Raw genomic sequence first — 22,608 nt, 5'->3', positions numbered from 1 at the left:
TGCATCGTTTCGTGCACTTGCATCGGCGGTGACGCCGCGTGGGAAACAGGCTCGTTCATCCGCGCGTGACACTGAAAAAGGAGCTGCACCACCGACGCGTCCGTCTCGTTCAAACATGCATTTGTTAAAATAGCTTAGATGCGACGTACCTATACGCTGCGCCCCTGCCGTGCTTTACTGCGTCGATGCGTGCATGCAATGGCGGGCTAGGTGTTCACGAGCAAAGAATAGCTAGGCTGCGACGTTGCATGGCATGCATGGGACAGGGATGGCCCACATGTCATTGACCCTCTCGCATGCAGCCCATCCCCCTCTCGACGGCCGTGCGCACGCACGCCAGGCTCTGCCGGGCCCGATCCGCTCGGCCCAACGGTCAGTTAGATGATCCCCCGCTCAACGTTATCTGTTCGTCAGAGAGAAAAAACGGTGGCCAATCAGATTGGAGCCCACGGATCGCCCCCACGGAATCCTTCTAGAAGGCCTATCCGACGGCCGCAGTTTGGCGTTAGGGTTAGATCGACGGTGGACGTTTGGCGCTAGGGTTACATGGGGTTTGGAGGCAGTCAATGGGGTTTTGAAAGGTTTGACCGAACATTCAAATGTGTATAACTAATTCAAAAAAAATCTAAAAAATGAAAAACCTGCGCATATAGCCTTTTTATGTTACATAGTTATGATATAAAATGATAAACTTGATCTAATGATCTTTGCTTGAAAAAACCTTCACAAATTGGACTATCTCGACTGAGGTTGCATGGAGTTCACAGGAGTGAGAAGAGGGTTTGAGGTTTTGAAAATGCAAAAAAATCAAAAACATCACCTTAGCTTCATTTTAGAGTGACTAAGGAGGATCTGAAGTTATTTTTGCATTTAAAATTTTTAAACTTGTTTTATTGCTAACTTTGTATTAAAGGGTGTTTTTTCAAAAATAAATTAAATAATATGAATACTTATTCAAAAAAAGGTGAGACTTCGTATTGATCCTATATAGGTATAATATAAGCTAAGAAAATCTTTTTTGGGTGATTTTGAGAAGGTCGAAAAAACTTGCTTAGAAATGGGGCCGTTTTCCCTTACTTTGGAGCCTGTTTGGTCAACATTGTCCGTGACTATGAGTTGGAATTCACAAAAAGGGTTGGATTTATGAACTAAAGTGCATAGTAGTACATAAAACGATGCAACATCACAGAACAAACAAATGAACTCAAAAAATATTGAAGATAGGTTCAAATTTGAATATCGGTTCAAATTTGAATTTTATTTCAAGTCAAATCAACATCATAGCACATAAGTTATGACATGAAAGAACATAAGTTTTCACATCAAATGACAACAAACTTAAGTTTTCACATCAAATTTGAATGTTTTCGACTCTATTTCTTCTGCTTCTTTCTACCACTCGATTTCTTCTGCTTTTTTCCACCGTTTGGTTCCACGGCGCATAGTTTGTTGATGCTGATGCTCTTGCTTTTTGGCCCCCTCAACTTTTGCACCTGACCATGTCTCACTTCTTCAGTTTGCACTTCTGCAGATTGAGTAGATGGCACACATTGTTCAACTACTTCAGTTTGCAACTCAACACTTGGCAGCACAACCTCCAAACATGGCAACACATTTGTCAAAGCAGATTCGAATGGCAGCACAACAGTTGCTTCATCTGCAACAGTTTCAGATTGCCCTAGCGCCTGCAAAACAGATTCAATATGCATCACATCGTCCAAAACACAAACACTTAGCTCATGTTCAGCAGTAACAGTTTCAGTTAGCTCCATATCTTTGTCACCAAACATTATCTGCTTAGTGCTCTTCCTTCTATAGCCACTGAGTCTTGCTTTTTTCACTGGCCAGCATTGTTCAACAACAAGCGGTGGGGCTTTTTCTGCACGCTTCCTCCTAAAAAATAAAGCATTTGACTTGGTTAGATACTAGAACAAGTAGCAAAATCAAAAACTTGCAAAAACAGTAACATAAACATACTTTGGCCTCTGAGGAGTGTAGATGCACTTGGATGAACCAATTCTGTGCCCAAGTACCTCACACAACTTGCACCTATTTTTGTTACCTTTTTGAGCCCTTTTGGGCTTATCATTCTTTTCCTTTTCCTTTTCCCCCTTCTTACTACAACCACCTTTCTCAAACCAAGCTTTGAATCTGCTCTGTTTAGGCCTCCCAGCCTTTCTTCTAGTGACAGGGGGACACAAGGTAAATTCTATTTCCACCTCAGGCCACTGAGATTGGTCAGTCAGTGCAGGAATTGGACTTGCATATGCAGCTTTGAATTTTTGTACTGAATAATACTCATGCAAATATGGGTGCATATTTAACCTGGGTTTAGATGCCAAAAAAAGTATGGAATGCTCACATGGTTTTCCAGTGTGTTGCCACTCTTGGCAAGTGCACTCATGCAACTCAGTATTTACCACATGCCTCTTGCCACTCTTTGTATCTCTAACTTCAGCACCCCACAAGGAAGATTTCTCAACAGATAGATGTGAAAGATTTCTACTCCTGTTGACCACCTGTTGTACCACTGCTGGAAGCTTGTCCCCTTCCAAAATATTAGCAATTTTTCCTCTCAACTCCCACAAACGCATGATCATGATTCTTATTTGGTCCACCATGTCATGCACAGGCAAGTCTTTCAAATGCTTCACTTTGTTGTTAAAACTTTCTGCCAAGTTGTTATTGATATGATCACATTTTATGGCAGTATTAAAACCTGATCTATACCACAACAGAGAATGGTGGGTGTTCAACCATGAAGCAAATTCATTATCACTACATGATGCCAATATCTTACCAAGGTGATAGGAATGTGTCTGTCTGGTGTAGGATCTTGCTGCTGGCCACATGCGCCCAAATTCATCTCCTCTGAATTTTTTATCAGATTCATCCACATATGTCCAAAGCACTCCCTCTGCTCAGCATGGGGGAAAACACTTTTTACTGCATTTTCCAACCCTTTACATGCATCTGTGTGGATGGCCAAAGGAGAAACTGGCCCTATGCATCTTTTCAGTTGCATCATGAACCATATCCATGATGCCTCTGTCTCTGATTGAAACATTCCTATTGCAATTGGGAACATCCAGTTGTGTCCATCTAGAGCATTGCATGCAGCCAACTGACCATTCCACTTTCCAGTCAAAAAAGATGAGTCTATGCTCAAATATGGACGACAACCTGCTTTGAATCCATCTATGCAAGGCTTCAAACACATAAAAAACTTGCTGAATAAAACCTTGCCATCCTCTGTTACCTCTGTATCTATCTCCACTACACTCCCAGGTGACCTCTTCTCCACCTCTGCTTTAAAACTATACAACATCCTAAATGTATTTGCCCAGTCACCATACAATGATTTCATGGCCCTTTGTTTTGCTTTCCACACTGTGGTATATTGCAGCTGGATGGGGTACAACTTCTCCAAGTCAACTTTAAGCCTCTTTGCAGTAGTGTTTGGAGTCTTGGCTAAAATAGGAGTAATCTTCTCTGTAACCCAAAGCTGTGATGTCATCTTTGAAACTCTCTGTGAAGTGGTCATACATGTATGCTGGTGTGGTATTTGATTTACCCTTACTGTACTTCCATCAGGTTGTAGTCTGGCAGACAAGTACCATTTGCAAGGATTGCCACCACCATCATAACCTTTGCACCGAGCATAAAATTTCTTTCGATCAGTCCACATAGTCTTGGCATCAAACTCTTTTTTCACTGCATAGGTCCTGAAAGACATCCTAAACTCCTTCATGCTTGGCCACAACTTTCCCACCTCAATAACTGGGTTCTCTTTGTCATACAAACAAACCAGCTCATTATCATCTGCATCATCCACATCATCTGCAGCCTCTCTCATCAGGTGTTCTTCATCCTCATTTGCATTTCTAGGGCCTGTGTTACCTTCAGCTGGCAAAGAACTGTCATCCTTCTCCTTATCTTTGTCATCAACTTGAATGCCAAACATTTCGGCCATATCAATGTCAGATATTGGTGTAATGACCAAATCTGTTTTTTCATTCAACTCTACTACATTCCAGTCAACAACAATCTTCCTAGCACCATGGGTTCCCTCCTCTCCATCTGCATCAATCCCAGTATCTTCAGCTACTATAGTCGGTTCAGTCAACAATGCCAACATCTTCTTTTGTGAAACCCACTCATCATCTTCCATCTGTGCAGCCATCTTTGATGGCACATAACCAACTCTGGAATGAGTTTGCAGATCAATTAGCTCTGCATAAAATGTTACTTGTTTGCTTGCCCATCCTCCTTGCTGATCAATTTCAGCAACCATGGATTCTCCATCTTCAATTCTCACATATTCACCATTATAGTTATCGAAACGTTGCAGAGATACCTCTTGTTCTGGACCCCAAACAATACTCTCCCCAATTCTCTCCACCAAATTGCCCACGGCCTTCTCCTTCATGATCTCCAATTCCTGGGGATCAACATCTGCAAAATCGACATCCAACCTCACGGTGGTATCTCTATCAATGTCTTGGACACTGCCATCACTGAGCTTGGCTTTACAGGGAAAAAATTCCACTCTAATTGCGAATGTGGTGGCAGAACCTGAACCTCCCCTGTTTTGTCAATGGCAGGCAGCGGCGGCAGTCACTACCAAATCGAGTTCGATTCTAAATCGCCAAGAAAAGAGGGTGCCATTACCGATTTGAAGCACTATCTCCTCGGGGCAGCCCGTCTCCTCGCTCCATCTCATCTAGCCCTCGCTCCATCTGCTATCCAATCAAGCAACAGGGGCAGCATGAGGCCACAGATTTATGGGTACCCCAGATTTATTCAAAATTCAGTGGAATGGGAGTAGTGTTTGGAAAATACTCACTCGCAATAGCCGCTGCAGGGATAGGCGCTCCACCACCGGGCCGCGGAGAAGAAGCAACCCCCGGATCCAATGGAGCCCGATTCTAAATCGCCAAGAAACAGAGGGCAGCATGAGGCCACAGATCGGGGAGTGGGACTAGGGTTTCGGGCTCACCTCGCAATAGCTCTGCCGCTGCCGAGAAATGCACTCCACCACCGCGGAGAAGAAACCACTGCCGGAGAAGATGCTTACGGCGGCGCCGCTCGCCCAGTCGCCGGTCGAGTCGTGGACGGTTGACTCTTGACTACGTGGCCATAGGTGGACCCCACCAGTCAGAGCACATAACCCCCAGTGTCCTAACCAAATCTCAGCCTAATGGACAGCCAACTAGCCGCGTAAATGGTGTGTCGCATGGGAGCTATTTTTTCCAACGAAGATGTCGCATGCAAGCTATTACAGCCAACGACGTCGCATGAGAGACAGTTCACACCAACGACGTCGCATGGGAGCTATTCACCCATTCTGTGGACAGAGGAGCCTCAGCCTAAAAAAGCTTGGAGACGCCATGACCTCGTCCAGCTCCGCGACGGTGGCAACCTGCAAGGCAAGACAATGGAGTAGGGGTTAGAGAGAGAGAGAGAGAGAGAGAGAGAGAGAGAGAGAGAGAGAGAGAGAGAGAGATGGGTTAACCTGGACGGAACCTCCAGCAGTGAGTTTTGGTCAGAATCCTTGTCCGCGGGGTTCAGCATAGATGATAATTTATCTGGGGCTAACATGAACAGGTTGAGTGATGTTGTTGCTGCTCCGGTGGCATTGCCAGTTTTCGGCAAAAATGCGCTTCTTCTCAACTGACAAGAAGCCATAGCCCTGGATCTCGAAGGAGCTATTCTCATGGCTCCTCCTCTCACTTTTGCATCTTCACAAAAAGAAAAAATCACAAGACATCTCCATGTTACTTGCAAATAAGCCAAGTGCAGAAATTGCAAAAACTAAATGAAAATCAAGTGCAGAATCTACAAAATGTATGTGCAGTGTAGAAGAAGAGGAACCAAGAGTGCTAACATAGAGAGGGCACACATTTATGGTTGTTTGTAAATCTTGTGGAGAGTAATCATGCCAAGCTCAGACCTCATCATCGTGTGCGCAAGACTGATGACTGCATATATGAAATTCTTGACATTGTAGGATTCCATGTAGTGATCAATAATCTAGAATATGATAATGTGTATCTATCTACTTTATACTTCTACAAATCATATTCATATATAGCTCAACTTTATGGTAAATAGCAGTCACCCGATTCCTTGTATTGGTCCATGCTGTTACCGATCTATTGAGTAGCAGCCAAGACAACCAAGCAAGTAAGCATGGACCAATATATAGCTCAACTTTATGGTAAATAGCAGCCTACCTCTTTCTCGACAATGGCCATAATGAGAGGCTGACTAACTGTTCTTCATTTGCGGCAGACATGCGCGTGTCTACAGCCTTCCCTTGGTACAATGAAGTGATCGACCGGGGATTGAATCGACCTTGCAAGAAAAGTGAACATTAGATGACATGATTGTTTTTAACTGAATAAAATCCGAAAAATTCGGAAAATGATAATAAGGAGCATCATATAAACTTTCTCATGGGTATCATTACAGTACTACAAAAATTATAAATGATACCAAAATAATTGTTCCAAGGAATCATGCCTGCACAGGTTATATCAAAGGGAAATCAACAATCCAAGTGTTCATTGAAACAAAACACTAAACCTAAGCATGAGGAGCATTGACACCACATTCCCAGCATAAGGCAAATCAAATGATAGAAAACAGAGAAAGCCAATGGTGTCCGCACTGGTAAAACCTCTACATCTGCACATCATTAAGCTCAAAATGTTAATTCCTCATGTTGACAACAACATTTGATGCAGGGTATACAATTTTGATTCTCAAGATAATTACTCTACCACACTAAACTAATAAATTTCCATCTCCATAGCGAAGTAGAATTGCTTGAAAAGCTATCTGCATGACTAAAACATCCCAAATTGTGCAAGCACACTATATCTCTGTAACTTCAGATAGCTGCTGCAACATGTCAAGCAAAAAATGCAGATGTAGGTGGGGTGCGGGCTCACCTTGCTGTTGTAGGTAGCCATTCCCTCTGGTGGCAGTAGCAGCGGACACAGGAGCAGTCCGTTGCTCCTCCCTTCGATGGCGGCGCCTCCGGGCTTGGCAGCAGCTGCTCCTCCCTTTGATGGCGGCGCCTCCGGGCGTGGCAGCATCCGCTCCTCCCGTTAACGGCGACATGCCGAGGAGCAAGAGGAGCGGCGAAGTCCTCCTTTCGATTGGTGGTGGTGGGGAACGCAGCGACGTGAGGTGGAGGACAGGGACCGAGGCAAGTGGAGGCGGAAGGAAGGGCGGCGGCGAGGGGAGTCGCGGGGGAGAGAGAGAGAGGCCCTTGAACGGCAGCGCTCGGTCACCAGCCGCGCTGCCACTCACGCTCGATGTGTCCAGGGAGAGGCGGGGGACGGCGCAATGGGGGAGAGGCGGGAGGAGCACCGTAGTCCACGACGATGAGCCGCGCTCCTCCTGCTGAGCAGCGAGAGGGCGGGGAGAAGGGGAAGGCGTGAGGGCGCGAGGACGGGCGGGGGCGATGGTGCAAGAGCGGGCGGGGGTGACGGTGCAAGAGCGGGCGGGGGCGACGGCGCGGGCGGGGTGGAGGGGAAGGCATGCGCGGTTAGGGTTTTGATCGAGAGAGGGAGAGGAAGAGGATGCGGGAGGAGTGGCGGCTAGGGTTACACAAGGGCATGCTGCAACACAAAGCGGCTGCCCTTTATAAACCTGCACATGAAATGACCAAAATGCCCTTGGGTGGGCGCTGGAATTACGAGCGGTGGCAGGCGCGGGCGGTAACTATTCATTGCAACAGTGACACCTCTTCGATCCGACGGCCGAGGTCTTCCAAGGGCTCGATCCGACGGCCGAGATCCGATGAAGCAACCAGATCCAACGGTTGAGAATCCCGAGCGGCTGAGGAGGCGGGAGGATGACTGGAGATCTTATTTCTCGATACCTACGGACCCCTAAAACATCCAGGGGCACCACGAAACACAATTTCCACCACCGTAACCTTCTGTATCCATGAGATCCCATCTTGGAGCCTTCGCCGGCACTCTGCCGGAGGGGGAATCGACCACGGAGGGCCTCTACATCAACATCCTTGCCCCTCCTATGAGTTGTGAGTAGTTTACAACAAACCTACGGGTCCATAGTTATTAGCTAGATGGCTTCTTCTCTCTTTTTGGATCTCAATACAATGTTCTCCCCCTCTCTTGTGGAGATCTATTCGATGTAATCTCTTTTTGCGGTGTGTTTGTTGAGATCCGATGAATTGTGAGTTTATAATCAGATTTATCTATGGATATTAATTGAATCTTCTCTAAATTCTTTTATGTATGATTGAGTTATCTTTGCAAGTCTCTTCGAATTATCGGTATGGTTTGGCTACTAGATTGATCTTTCTTGCCATGGGAGAAGTGCTTAGCTTTGGGTTCAATCTTGCGGTGTTCTTACCCAGTGACAGAAAGGGTTGCAAGACACGTATTGTATTGTTGCCATCGAGGATAACAAGATGGGGTTTATATCATATTGCATGAGTTTATCTCTCTACATCATATCATCTTGCTTAATGTGTTTCTCTGTTCTTATGAACTTAATACTCTAGATGCATGCTGGATAGCAGTCGATGTGTGGAGTAATAGTAGTAGATGCAGGCAGGAGTCGGTCTACTTGTTATGGATGTGATGCCTATATACATGATCATGCCTAGATAATGTCGTAATTATTCGCTTTTCTATCAATTGCTCGACAGTAATTTGTTCACCCATCGTAATACTTATGCTCTCGAGAGAAGCCTCTAGTGAAACCTATGACCCCCGGGTCTATCTCTTATCATATTTGCTTTCAATCTACTTTTATTTGCATCTTTACTTTTTGTATCTATATTATAAAATACCAAAAATATATTTATCTTATCATACTATCTCTATCAGATCTCACTTTCGCAAGTGGTCGTGAAGGGATTGACAACCCCTTTATTGCGTTGGTTGCGATTTCTCAGTTTGTTTGTGTAGGCGCGTGGGACTTTGGAGGAGCCTCCTACTGGATTGATACCCTGGTTCTCAAAAAACTGAGGGAAATACTTACGCTACACTTGCTGCATCACCCTCTCCTCTTCGGGGAAAACCAACGCTAGCTCAAGACGTAGCAGTAGCCCTAGATATAGATTAACATTATTTCCCGGTTGTTTCGGCCCTTGAATCAGCATGCTCATGTGAATGTACTTCGACTTCATGCACAACCAGGGGGAGGTTGTACAACCATACAAACACGGGCCATGTGCTATGGCGGTGTTCTGGTTGCGAAACGGATTTATGCCATCAGTACACGTGCCGAGCACGATGTTCCTTGCATCACATTCGAAATACCGATAGAAGCCGTTCAACGCTCTCCACTTGCTTCCATCCTTGACGTGTCTCAGCTTCGTATCATCTCCATTGTCGGGCTTCTTCCTCTTCGTGTGCCAGCGCATGAGCTCTGCTTCGTTGGGATCTATGAAATACCGCTGCAGACGGGGATTGATCGGTAAGTACCATACAACTTTCTGGGAGATTTCTTCCCGGCCTTCTTGTATCGAGAAGCATTGCACACCGGTCAACTTGTTTTTTTCGCGTGCTCCTTCCGATAAATTAAGCAATTGTTGATGCATGCATGGTATCTAACGTGCGGTAGATCAAGAGGGCACACGATCTTCTTGGTCTCATCCACACTAGTAGGACATAGATTCCCCGCGGGAAGAACATCCTTTAGGTACTTGAGATGCTCATCAAGGCTAGTGTCGGTCCATTTGTTTTTAGCCTTTGTCTTCAGGAGTTAGAGCGCGAAACTCAAGCGGGTCACCTCAGGATTGCAACCATCATACAATGGAGTGTTCGAGTCTACCACCAGTTGCTGCAGCTTAGCCTCCTCTCTAGAAGCAGCTCCCACAGTACTCGTCTCCTTGCGAAGCAGTGCTTGAACATGAGGGCCCCGCATGATTAAACTTAGTACCGACGAACTCTGCAGCGTGGAGTCCACGTTCTCTCCACTGCCATGTCTGGGGCCTTCTCCGCCGCCATGTTCGGCCCCTTCTCCTCCGCCATGTCCGGCCCCTTCTCCACCGCCATGTCCGGCCTCTTCCTCGCAGCCATTATTGACCATCTCTTTGTCTTGCCCCGTGTCGTCATTGCCTGTCCCATCGGCGTCCTCGACATCACCATCCTCATCTTCAATTATCCACCAAGTATAGCCATCCATGAAACCAGTCATGAGCAGGTGCACTTCAACACGACCATCGTCATAGGGGTCGAGCCAAACTATTCCTTTGCATCTTCGACACGGACATAAAACCTCTATCAGGTTATTTTCTTTCATGTCCTGCACCGCCGACCGCAACCACCTATCCACCATCATTCCACTGACCATCACGAACGCTTGCACGGTAATAATAAACAAATTGATTATAAAATGTGTGCATGCATAAAAGTCATACAAAAATTCGGCATTACCTTCCCTAAAAATAGGACATATAGATCTAGAGTTTTCTCGGAATTCGCCTAAATGAAAATAAATCGACAGTTCAGGAAAACATAGGCAACTCACAAGCACAATTCGGCATCAACTCATGCCACATTACACAATTTCCATCATATCGCCCGATTGTGTCATATCGCACACACATACACATATTTCCATTCTTGCGAAAGCATAAATTTTTAATCACCTGTATCTCGAGATCGAGCACATGGTGGAGATGATGAGTAGGGAGATCAAAAGTGGACAAAGCTCTTCTTGACAAAGCTAGATCTAGTTAGGGGGTACATAGGTCACTTCACTAAATGCTACATCTACCTAGCTAGCTAATTTGGGAGGAGACAACTTAAACTAGTGGAGGGGGGAGGAAAAAGAGAAAGGAGATGCATTAATGGAGGTGGTGTAAGTTAGCTAGGAGTAATAAAGAGAGAGAAAGGTAAGTAGAAGAAGGAGAGTAATGGGGGAGAAGTAGTGGGGAAGAAGAAAAGTGAGGGAGAGAGGAGGTTGGAGGTAGGGGAAAGTGAGGAAGAGAGGATGGGGGAGGGGGAAGGGGAGGGAAAAAGGTGGTATATGCTGCGGCTTAGCACTAGCGCTGGTCATAAACCGCGCTACTGCTAATAACGTAACAATGGCGTGCTTACTACTCACGTGCTACTACTAAGAGGGGCCCGCCATGTGTCCAGTTTCAAAATTACCAGTAGTGCGTCCCAAAAAAGGCGCGCTACTACTATAACTGTACCAGTAGCGTGGTTAAAAAGACCGCACTACTACTAAACCTAGGGTGGCGGGAACTGTCGGTCGATTTTAGTAGCAGTGTGGTTCCGCTGAGCCACGCTACTACTAAGTGAGTAGCAGTAGCGCTTGGTTTTTTCCCGCGCTACTGCTAATTAGCAGTAGCGCCTCCCCCTGAACCGTGTTGCTGCTAAGATTTTGTGTATAAAGTTTTCCCCAATAGTGTAAGGATGCTAGCGACACTACCATATACGTGAGCCAAAATGCGCAAACAGTCCCGAGCCAGGTAAGATGGCACCCATGGGAATACCGTGCGTGAGGCCGCAAAGTGATATGATGTGTTACATGCTAGATCGGTGTGACTTAGGTTCAGGTTATGACATTGGGGCTGTGTAATATACCTTCAATATCCCTCTTCTTTGTCGCTGCCATGGCCTTCTCGTCCACCCTCTCCATCATGCTGTGAGCATTTCTCAGGCTGAAGCGCAGGTTTTCCTCAATGACCAGTGGAGGTGCAGGGAGTCCCTCACTGATCATCTCTGTCTCAGGTGACTCGACCCTATACTATTGAGAGGTATTCACAGCCGGCTCACAATCCCCACTTACTTTCACCACCTAATGACATTTTTAACCACATCAAAGTAAGTTTTTTGGGGGCATTCCAGGTTACAGATCACAGATTTCACAACATAGGGGCTTACTTTTTCCTGCTCCATCTCCCGAGCCATTGTTTCAATGAGAAGTGTGGTATGCAGTGAATCATCAGATTCCACACTCTCTTGTGACTCCCGGATGGGATCTGGCTTCCCTCCCCGGGCAATGAAAGGAGATTTTTCAGACGACTTAGTAGGAGGATTGTTTTGTTTACTTCCAGGTGCGATAGGGGGCGATTTTTTCCATCAGCATTGCTATCAGGTTCAGCAGGCGCCTGCACAGCTCTTTTTTCTCTGCTAGGATCTCTCACCAGGATTTGTTCCACCTCAGAAAAGAAATCATAAAAGTAGTCACAGCTCCAACAATCACAGGGACCTCATCCACATTTCTGCAATTGAGCCTCACCCGAATAGAGGTCGAGCGATGCAAAGTAGCAGCATCAATCTCCAAGGGGACCCCAACTAGTGATGCCACATACGCCAAATTTATTTCACTCCTCTTATCAAGAGGAACATTAATGATCTTAACCCATGCCATCTCCATCTTCCCTTTTGCCCCAACCGCAGATGACCACGGTGTGGCATGGATCACAGCACAACTAGTCTTAAGTGTCACCCTCCCAACATAGCAAATCTGAGCTACTGCCCTTAGATTAGGAAATCTGACTACAAAAACCCCTAGCCCTATGGTATGAGCCGAGCAACGCCAATCAGTGGCTAGGTAAGCAGAAAGATCTAACTCCATCTGACGAGTAGATGTTTCTCCTTCCACAATGGTAACCACAATATTATTAGCCCTAGCTTTTTGTTGGTTGGCTGAACAGGAATCATCGATGCAGTAAAAGCCCTGCCCCTTAGATTGAAACACACACATCGGTGCAATGCATTCCCATGGCATGAATTCCACACACATAGATGCAAGGTGTTCTAATTTGCCGCATCTCTCGCAGTAGGCCTGCAGACAACGAGCAGGGGAGTGTTCATGAGATTTATAGATAGGGCAGATATCTGCTTTTTTGGTAGGGGGCACCTGAGCAGGGATTTTCTTCCCCTGTGGATGATCTGGTGGCGGAGTTGGCTGCCTCCCGGTGGTGTTGCGGCCCGAACCCGAAGACGCCTGGGCCTTCTGCACCCAGACACCACTGCCCTGGATCTCCCTGCGGTTGGTTGCCGCTGCTTCGTCCCAGCGTGCGGTATCCTCTGTCGATGCGATGTTCGATGATGTCAAGATGCCGTAGCTATAGCCGTCTTTACGCCTCCACAAGAACTTGCTCTGTTCGCCTCCCTGGCCGTTGCCGCGGCCAACCTGTCGCCCCCTCCGCGGTCCATGCGGCTAGCACCGCCTCCACCGCGTCGCTCTCCATGATGGCCACGCCCCGCGTCATTCGCCATGGGAGGAGAGGCCGCCACGGCCGCGAATGAACGAGGATATCTGCCTACCTTACCCTCCCACCACTCGAATGAATCTGGCGCTCTGGATCTAGGGTTTTTCGCCGCCGCCCAGAAATGGTAGAAAGAGGTTTCTAGGTCAAGGATCGGTGCGGGTGGGGGATTTATACCATCCTTGCTGCCCCGGGAGGGTGCGTGGATTGCCCCACGTGTCGCGCATCCGCCATTAATGGGCTCAGGGCATCGGTCGGGTTCACCCTGGTTCGGTTCGACCCACCCGTGCACGTCCTTGCACGACTCCCGTGTACCGCCGCGTCTCCCACATCGCCTCCCCTCACCGGCGTGGTAGTCGTCGCCGGTAGCCGATCCCAAACCCTCACCAAGTGGCAAGGAAGCGAAACCACATCACCGACGTTGATTTCTTCACCCGCACGCGGGAACCGTGCGTCCACCGTCACGCCCCGTAGATCCGTGAGGACCAACCGAAGAGCCTCCTGTCGCAACGTGAGGACGCCGTCGTCGAACGAGAGCGTGCGCGAGATGAGATCGGCGGCGAATGACACCCGCCATCTCACGTCGAGGTCGTCGCCACTCGTGCCGCTCGAACACGCCGCCATCACCCTGCACCAACCTATTTACATTTCAAACACGCCTTCTCCTGTTCACAAAAAGGCAAAGGCCTCCTCTTAACAAAAAGGCAAAGGATACATCAAGAAGTAAATTTTCTGGTCAAGTGCTAGTCAGAAGAAGTTAGATTTGTTTAGTGAAGCCGGTAAGAGAAGTGATGTCAGATCTCAGGCCGGCAGGAGTTAGCAGCCTCCATTATACATAAGGAGGCAATCGATTTTTTTTTAGATTTTACCGGGTTAGTTAGTCAGTACGTGAGCCTCCATATGTATATTCAGCGTCAGATGAATAGTTTGGTTATAGTACTCCATTGTATGTACATGTATACTTGGTCCCAAACTCCCAGTCAAGATTTTAAATTATCCTTAGCCGTCCCATGGAACTTGACTTTGAATAATGGACGGAGGAGGTTGTGCTTGAACTACTTTGTTCCATGAAGCTTGCCTAGCTAGCTAGGCTGCTAGGGTTTAAATGTATGTTTTTTCCAGAAAAATAATCCACCAATGGACATACGTTACGTGCCAGTCATTCGTCCATCTATATAAGGCCACGGAGGGTCTACGGTAACTACACACCTGCTGCAAGCAAACCAAGCTTGCTTCGCCATCAGAACGTATACTCTTGCAGTGCGTCTTCCCAGCAGTGAAGTGAATCGTATGGCTCCTGCAGCTAATGGCTCACACGAGGACGAGGATGTGGCTGACGTGCACAAGCCCCGGCCTTACACCCCTAGCCCCTGGGGTGACTTCTTCCTCAACCACAACTCATGCACTCAATCACAGGTAATTACCAATTTGTTTTCTTACTTTCTATAACTCATCCAAAAGTCCGAACTGATGAAGAGAGACCGATAAATCTTTTTTTTAATACTGTGTTGGTAGGGTCTTGAACTCAAGACCTCTTGGCTCTTATACCATATTAAATTCATGTTCACGTCAACTCATTCAAAAGTCCGAACTGATGAAAAAAGGAGGACAATATATTTAAATATAGATGAACACCAATACAAGTCCTTAAATAGCAATTTTGTTACACATGCATGCTCCCACATCATTAAAGTTGTCGTAGCAATTGGATTTGCTTGCTTAGTCGACTAACTTATATCTGTTCTCGACAAGAGAGTTTCTCTATCATGCTACATGCTCTAGTGCAATTTGAATGGATTTTAAATCTCAGTGCTTTAATTGTATATATTCAACTTTGTGTTAGGATTGTTATTTTTTCTGTAGAAATTCCTTACGTAGTTCAAAGCTTAAAGATACGTGCAATGTATTTTCTAGTACTCCCTCCATTTTTTATTTACGGCGCATATTAGTTTTGGTCAAATTAAGTCAAACTTAATAAACTTTGACAAAGTTTATAGACAAAAATATTAACATATAGGATAACAAATCAATACCATTAGATTCGTTTTTTAATATACTTTCACATTATATAGATTTGTTAATGTAAATATTCATATTTTTTTATAATCTTGGTGAAACTTTACGAAGTTTGACTTCTATCAAATCTAATATCTAGATTAAATAAAAACAAAGGAGTACAAGAGATTCACTAGTATTCCCATGTGTACATCTGTGAATGTTTCCTTAACTTTTTGAAAAGATCCTGAACCCGAGTGTGCACTCTTAGGACATCGATATTTACAAGATGTCGTTTGTAAAGTTGGTATCCCAAAGGTACGTTGTGCTTTCTATGTAAATAGCTGTAGGGCAGTGGCCTTTTCTAGAAAATAAATTTCCAAGATGATAAATATTTCTCTATCTTGCAGTATTTGGCTATGAAGCACATGGCAACCATCAAGAAGGAACAAGTGAGAAATATCATCTTGGATGTGAAATCTTCCTCCGATTTAGTTGTGAAGATCGAGCTTATCGACACACTGGAACGCATAGGTGTGGCATATCACTACCGCGAAGATATCAATGAAATACTATGTGACATGCACGACGAACAGGGCATTGTTGACGACCTCCATATGACAGCGATGCGGTTCTACTTGTTGAGGAAGCATGGCTACCACATCTCTTCTGGTATAATTACCGTCACGAACGTTAATTACAACATACATATTTTTAAAAACAATTATTAGATATATGATATGTTTACTTGCTCACGCAGATGTGTTTCTGAAGTTTAGAGATGACAAGGGAAACTTTGCGAGCGATGATCTGGTCTCGTTGTTGGCATTGTACAATGCAGCGTATCTTAGGGTTCATGGGGAAGAAGTCCTTGATGACGCTATTGTTTTCAGCAAGAGCCGTCTACAATCTATGTTGGAACATCTAGACCCGCTGTTGGTAGAAGAGGTCCAGTGTACATTGGAAACACCCCATTTCAGGAGAGTTGAAAGAGTAGAAACAAGACGTTACATCCCGGTATATGAGAAGAAGGCTACTCGAGATGAGTGCATATTAGAGTTTGCTAAGTTGGATTTCAACATTTTGCAAACTCTTTATTGTGAGGAGTTGAAAGCTCTTACAATGTAAGAGAGTAACTAAAATATAAGTTCAAAATTGAGCAAGATAATTATTCTTTAAATACTATGTCATCTACTAATGCACATTTAATTATTACTTTGCAGTTGGTGGAATGACATTCGATCACAGTCAAATCTACAATTTGCACGAGATAGGATGGTGGAGATGCATTTTTGGATGCTTGGAGTTGTCTATGAGCCGCAATATTCCTATACACGTATGATGCTGACAAAATTGGTCATGTTTGTGTCATTATTTGATGACCTCTATGACAACTATAGCACCACTGAAGAAAGCAACATCTTCACTGCAGCCATGGAAAGGTACATTCACCTCTTGTTTTTTCATATAATATTTATCGATCTTGCACAACAAATGGAAAGCCTAACATTAAGTCACACAAATGGAATTCCCTGACAAAATGTTGTTAGCAAAAGCTCCCCACGTGCAATTATTTCACCAACATGATCTATAGCTAGAATAATTAGATCACATATAGTTCTCTTCTATGATTAACTTGACATGTAGCCCTTTTCTCAAAATTTTATATAGAAATAATATCGCATCAAACAATATTATATACCAAATTCTAGTGACTTATTTCCTACTAGGTACGTGAGATAAATTTATTAAAATATGATCTAAATTCTTAAGATAATAGAGGCAACATTCCGTCTGCATGGCGCATTAGGTTTCTTCTTGACTTCAGCCTAATACATGATATGTGTTAATATTTTTATATAAGTATCACAAGGTTATTTAACGACACATTTTGAAGTCTCGACACTTTCAAACACTTCCTATGTAGCCATACATGTTCTTGGTTTCCTCAACGGGTTTCCACGTATAAAATTAGCGGCCCAATTCTTGATCTTTACATTCCATTTGCCTATGTTTTCAAGAAATGGTCAGCAATATTTAATTATACAATATTTAATTAATAAGGCATCTAGGTAACAATATTATGTGTGACGTGGCATAGATAAAAAGGCTTCCAAGTTATCAATCCAATAACCATTTTCATGTGTGGGTCACTAAAAAGAGTTTCATCAACTACACAAGTTATGTAGCCTTGCTTGCAATAATATAAATATTTGCCATTGCAATTTATATTCAACACTATTCAGTTCAGTATCATATATTTTATCTATATTTGCACTAAACACACACTTTCTGAACCATAGGTGGGATGAACAAGCCGTGGAGAAATTCCCAGCATACTTGAAGGCATTATACATCAACATACTTAACACTACAAATGTTATTGATGAAGAGTTGAAGCGTCAGAAAAACATGCATGCTGGATTGGCAAAAAAAATGGTTAGTGCTTCTAAAAAATGTACCAAATTATCCTTAACAATGAGCTATACCACAGAAGTAAATATATATAGTATTATATTTGCCCATTCAATGCTCAAGGTTTCAAACTTAGGTATTATTTATTAATCATTCCTCAAGTATGTATAAGTACTTTGAAGCAAATAATATGTAGCTAGCTCAAATGTCATAGATTTTGTGTCAAGAGATGGGGCAAATGCATCTATGTATTAGGTATGAGATTCATGTTGTTAGCGGTAAAATTTGAAATTCATGTGGAGGTTGGACAAGGAAATACAAATAGAAGTACTTCGTGAAAAAATTGTGCCTCCTAACTCTAATGGTTGCATAGGATAATTGATTGCTGGTTTTGGAAAGGAAGTTGGTGGAGACATGGGAACCTTAGTTCATTAAATCAAAAGGAAGTTGGATACCATGCTTCGATCACAACTACAATAAATCTTCATTTTACTTTTATCTTATATAATACATCTAAAGCTACATATGAATTTTTTTGTCACTTTATTCATGTAGCACACAATTCAACAAATGTTATTAATTTTAAGATGGTTTAGTGTGTTAAACTATTGATTATATAGAAACATTAGTTTATGTTGGATTTATCTATGAATACAATTGTGTTTCAAAAGGAGAATATTTATGTTTATTGTGTCGGTATCCAATAGATCACACTGCAAAGGCAGTTTTGCAACAAACATTCTCCACACATTTCTACTTTATTTAACCTTAAAATTGCACCTTGTTTAGGTAATTGACATTGCCAAATGCTATCATGCGGAGGTTAAATGGCGGGATGAACACTACGTACCAACTAGTGTTGAAGAGCATCTACAAATTTCAATGCGCTCCAGCGCTTGTATGCAAATAATAAGCCTTGTGTTCATCTCAATGGGTGATATAACTACAAGGGTGGTTCTTGAGTGGGATTTTACTTATCCAAAAATAATCAAATGTGTATGTATTATCGGCCGCATTGGAAATGACATGGTGTCACATGAGGTACCAACTCTCTCCATTTAAAACTTCTCGCATGTAACCCATATTTCTTTTATTTGTGGTGGTCCTAAATTAATTTAGATAGTAGTCACATAGTCCAACATGTGTGAATTAATTAAAGTATCACAATCATCCATATCTTCTTTGAGATCCTCGCCAAAGGGTAGGGCGTTCCTGGATTCTCATGCAGAGAGAGAGAGAGAGAGAGAGAGAGAGAGAGAGAGAGAGAGAGAGAGAGAGAAAGGAGGGGAGGGGAAGAGAAAACACAGATTGACACACTTTCTGAGGAACACTAGGACAAAAACCTTATTGAGGATTCAAGGATAACCGTGTAGCAACCTAACTAAACTACGAAAAAGTACCACACAATAAATGAATCATACCAATGAAGCAACATGGTTGTCCATTAGAAGCACTTGTGCCTTGACGCCAGGCAACCGACACAACTGCATTCCAAGGGTTAGGGTGTCCACGAAGCTCTGCAATAGCACGTCCAAGTAGGGAAGCAAATCCCGTGGAGTTCATTTATTGGCAGCGGACTTCCATCCAAAGCCTAGCACAACTCCACCTCACCAAATCCCTGAGGGTGAGGATCCAACAACGCAGTAGCTACTAAGTCCGCCTCAAATCCAACTGAAAATAGTCGATGCCTCCACAAAGACACCCACGAGTGTCATCATCGCCAAAATTGCACCTACTTGCAAAGATGGAGCTTTTGGGAGGGAGTCTAGGACATGCTAGTTGGATCCAAGTAACGACTATCGACTCTGGCATGGCCACACTTAATTATAGCTCCACGACACCTCATCCCCTGGCGAGATTTAGCTATCATCTAACATAACCAGCTTGCCGCCGACAACAACATCCACTTCCCTATACCATGCTAGCTTACATCTATCCACTGCCAAAAACATCCTAAGTGTAGTGTCCAGCACCACATCAGATGTACACTGAAGCTTGAGTAGTTACACATCCCAAATGGAACACATCAAATCTAGAGCGGCACTGTTGCACTAGATTCATATAACAAGTGGTGGTTAAGCTGACCAAGCAACCCTCCACCATGGTCGCGCACCATACGCCCATCACACGACCTGCTATCTACCACTGTCTTGCTACTGAGAAACCTCCCATATCGAGACAAACTAGCTGTTTCCATACATTCGCCGGGAACCACGGGAACAACACGTCTACCCCACTATAGTGGCAACGACGGTGAGGGAGTGCATAGGTGGCGAGCTGGCAGCTAGGGTACTTGGGAGAGTCACATCATTAATATGATAAAACCATTTCTTGTACATTGGCATATTTATACATACACACATGCATGCATGATGAAACGTCATCTAATTAATCATGTCATTTTTTAAGCGCGAACAACTATCAGAGCACATGGCATCCACTGTACAAACTTGTACAAAAGAGCATGGGATCACGGTGGTAGAAGCCAATGAGAAGCTTAAGGTAATAATTGAAGAAGCATGGATGGACATAGTCCACGAATGCCTCCATAGGGAACATCCAATGGCACTTTTAGAGAAGGCGACTGATCTTGCCCGGACAATGGATTTCATGTACAAGCGTGAAGATGCATACACCCTCTCGTTTAGCCTCAAAGAGACATTAACTTCACTTTACGTGAATTTCATATGAACCATTTTTCGTATTTTCTCGTGGAGAAAAAAGGTGGGACATGGTATGATCCCACATCACCAACTACCATGCTATATATTTTCCATGTTCTTAGATAAAGTGAGGTGTACTACGTGTTGTATTGTTTGTGTGGGAACGACATATTTTGTAGCTACTGTGTAATTTTTCTTGTCTATAATTCTATATACAAGACATGCATGTATTGTTCAGTTACTTCAGATTGTGGTTTCTTACGGTGTATCAAGCCATGCATGCACCGCTTTATTCCACACAAACCTACTATATAAACATATTGATAATTCAATTCAGAGCCCAGGCTCATATACACCCGATGAATAGTAATATAAAAATAAATAGTAAAAATATTCAAAAAAACCTGAAACTTTTTTGCATGCAAGATGCTTTAGTGCAGCAGGTGCGTGCAAAAATTCGTTATGAAACGACATTCAGGAGCTCGCGCCAAAAAAGACAAAATCGGCAATGAACAATGCATTTTTTCAAACTTCCTCACAGACCCTGAATTTGTCTTTTTTGCGACAAGCTCCTCGAATACCCAAACTCCACAAAAATTTGCATGGGCATCACGCATTCCACCATCTGCACTTGGGTGCAGAAATGCCGTGGGATTCTGTTACAACTCACAAAATATTATTTTCATAGTGTTATCGAATTGTGTCTACTTCAGTACCCAAACTGCTTGTGGCAAAAATTTGAAATATCATGTTTTTTGTCAGAATGAGAGATATAATATACCATTGGAGATGCCTGGACATGGAGATCACCTGTCATGTAGAATTTTTTTTCACAAAATCCTCACAGTCTATGAACAGTTTTGAAAAGAACATTTTTCCGTGTTCACTAACATGAATCGTATCTTTGACTCCATTTACATTCGGTTCTTCGGAACTATTACCATTTGGAACGGAATTGTATTGGCAGCAATTTTCGATGCAACAAGTTGGAGCTTGAATCAGACTGCTTATGCTAGTGAAGCTTTCTGATACAGCGGACCTTACCTGGGACCGACAGTGGCTGTTATTTCGAAGGGTAGAATCTAAAAAGTTTGACGAGGTTTCTTTCCACTGTTTGTACCGTGAGGAAAATGAGGTAACTGATTGCTTACCTACAATGCTCTTAGCACTAGATCTACTGCTCATAGTTCTTACCTAAAAATGCTCTTAGCACTAATTCTACTACTCTATGCGTTTACCATCCTGTGAGGCCTTAACCATTCAGTTTCAGGAGACAGCGAGGCATGTCGATGGAGACACCTCTGAAGTAATTCAAGACCTATCGTAGTATGATATTTCCTTGCTTTTACAGGATTCAGTTTCAAGAGGCGGAGAGGAAGTTTGGGTCGTTGATGTGAGGCCTTGACCATTCAGTTTCAAGATGCGGCGAGGAACTTTGGCCTGTCGATGGATGAGCATTCAGGAATACAAGGATGAAAACTTACTTGTTGTCTTCTTTTGGTGTGAATTCTTATAATTTGCAACTCAAATCTGTTCAGACGTCCGGACTGCCATCTTAGTATGTCTTTGGCTATTGTGAATCGTGGTTTTGTATGAACTAGGAAACATGCCCGTGCATTGCAACGGGAAAGAAAAACGCTTGTCCCTGTCATGATAAGCACAATATTCTTGCTTCGCTATGGAGAAACCACGAGTTGTCATGAATCAAGGTTGCCTCGGTTCGGCAACTGTGTCGCGAGACACTCGATGGCAAAAACGGTGGTCAATTTACGGTAATGTTCTCTAGGATGATGGTTCAAGACAAGAGATGCGCCGCGCTGACGCGTGACCAGATCGGCGGGATCAAGACCATGATGGCAGCGTGATGTGTGCCGCACATGCCATCGGTTGTGGCGTTTCTATTCCCACGACCTCCCTCCATCCTCTGCTTCCCAATCTTATCATCCTCGTCGTCATCTTCCTGATCACGGCCTCCAATAGCCTCATCTCACTAGTAGAAAAGGGGCCAATGGTTCAGGCCGGTCCAGCCCATTAGTCCCGGTTCAAACCATAACTGGGACCAATGGGGGCATTGGACCCGGTTCGTGAGCCCCGGGGGCCGGCCGGGCCACGTGGGCCATTGGTCCCGATTCGTCTGGACCTTTTTGTCCCGGTTGGAGGGACGAACCGGGACGAATGGTCCTCGCTCCTCGCCCACCACCATTGGTCTCGGTTGGTGGCATGAACCGGGACCAAAGGCCGCCCTTTAGTCCTAGTTCATTCCACCAACCGGGACTAAAGGGTTGGTCCTCATTGCGGTCACAGTTTAGTCCCACC

The 22,608-nt window shown here is 44.2% G+C and overlaps 1 pseudogene; it reads left to right on the top strand.

Moving 5' to 3' along the window:
* The first annotated feature begins 14,525 nt into the window (after positions 1–14,525).
* LOC123133385 ((E)-beta-caryophyllene synthase-like) lies at positions 14,526–20,320 on the top strand (annotated as a pseudogene).
* Positions 20,321–22,608: the final 2,288 nt, after the last annotated feature.

This window comes from Triticum aestivum, chromosome 6B (genome assembly GCF_018294505.1).
Source record: "Triticum aestivum cultivar Chinese Spring chromosome 6B, IWGSC CS RefSeq v2.1, whole genome shotgun sequence".
In the NCBI taxonomy this organism is placed as follows: Eukaryota; Viridiplantae; Streptophyta; class Magnoliopsida; order Poales; family Poaceae; genus Triticum; species Triticum aestivum.
Note: the sequence above shows the minus strand (reverse complement) of the source record. Positions and strands in the feature narration are given on the sequence as shown.